At 43.9% G+C, this 1,659-nt stretch overlaps 1 pseudogene; it reads right to left on the bottom strand.

Moving 5' to 3' along the window:
- Nucleotides 1-238: 238 nt before the first annotated feature.
- On the bottom strand, nt 239-575 carry LOC116456281 (NADH dehydrogenase [ubiquinone] 1 beta subcomplex subunit 3-like; annotated as a pseudogene).
- Nucleotides 576-1,659: the final 1,084 nt, after the last annotated feature.

Below are 1,659 nucleotides of genomic sequence, written 5' to 3' on the forward strand. Positions count from 1 at the left end.
TTGTTTTCCTATCTATTAAGCCATTGGCTTCAAATTATGCCTTAGAGGGGTATGTAGGTTTGCCAAAACTCATAAAATTATACACCAAAAATAAGTGGGGTTTTTTTACATATATATTATTTTACTTTATTAAATCTTACTAATATTCTTTAAGGGACAAGCCAGACAAGTAGGCTACAGTGAAGAAATCTTATTCTGAAGAGTTAAGAAACCACTACGATACCTCCAGGTATTATCTTCAGTGATGCTTCTTATCTTTATTCAGGGACTGCAGATAATATTTGGTTCCTACAGCTCCCACAAATGCAGCAAATCCCCACTTGAATCCTTGAATCCTTTTAATAATGCACCAATAAAGGAACCACTGTTTGCAAAGCCACCCATATATCTCCAAGCTTCATCTTGGCCCCATGGATCCCTTAGCCCTTGCGCAGCCAACTTCTTGACAGTTTCTAACGGTGTCCCTTCTATCTTCCATTGTTTATAATCTGGAAGTTCCATTTTACTATGTCCATGTTCATGAGCCATGTCTGACGGCAATCTGACCTCTCAGGACACTCAACTCTGCAACCGGAGCCAACCTGGGTGTGTTTTCTTATATGTAAGTTTACATCAATGAAGTTTATTTAAAAGGTTTTCAAAATTATGCCCAATTGGAGTCTTTATAGAGGATCAGGAAAGAAGTGAAGGTGAGAAGGCACAGCTTACCCTCCCCCATCTCCATTGAATTAACCTGGACAGCAAGACACTAATTTCTTTTACCTGAAGACCTTCAACATAGGGTCTCATAGCTTTAAGGGTCAGGGAAGAACACAGCTGTCATAAGAGTAGATGTCAATTGACCTGAATATAAACATAAATTGTGTACAGCTGAAGGTGGTGAGGAGGCAGAACAAGCTGACAAAATCATTCCAGTGACGTAAAGGTAAACTAACATTTGAGACAAACAATACTTCTAGATGACACCCCCATTTCTGCTTTCCAGAGTGGCTTTAACCCAGTCCTTCATGGACACATGGAGATGGTCTCCAGATGGGGTGTGGTGCCTCTGGGTCTGTGAATGGAACCTCATGGGGGCTGGGACAACCCACAGTTGACTCAGCTTCCACGGAGGCGTCCCCTAGCTCTGCTCCAGTTACAAGCAGGCCCAAGTGAGGGAGCGGCTGGCTGGCGTTCTTCCAGCACAAAACCTTTTCAGTTTTCCTAACAATTTCCCGCCTCATGTCTGCAATGTTTTGGCAGCTGCAGGGCCTCTTTTTCTCCTCCCTTTCAACTTGCCTGGTTCTTTGAGTCACAAGGGAGACCCAAAACCCTGAAGAACATCCCGGAATGCAAAGCATTTGCAATGAGTCACAGCTGCAGAGGTGCCAGGCTTAAGAGCTGTTCCAGGCTTAAGTAAGACAGGGAAGTGGGGAGAGAGGTTAGGGGTCTCAGCTGCAGAGTTTATGTCAAAGGCTGGACCCAGGAAAGAGGAGCAGTAGCACTGGCTGGAACAAGGAAAGAAAACAATGAGAAATAGTTGCATAGGGACCACTCCTCTGAAGCCTCCCCACCTGCTTTGCATGGGGCTGTCAGCCCTACTAGCCATTCTCTAAATTCTAAAAATTCTCACAGGAATAAGAACTTTCTGGATGACAGAGGAGTGTAAGTTGGCATTTG

Source organism: Hylobates moloch, unplaced genomic scaffold (assembly GCF_009828535.3).
Source record: "Hylobates moloch isolate HMO894 unplaced genomic scaffold, HMol_V3 SCAFFOLD_16, whole genome shotgun sequence".
Taxonomy (NCBI): Eukaryota; Metazoa; Chordata; class Mammalia; order Primates; family Hylobatidae; genus Hylobates; species Hylobates moloch.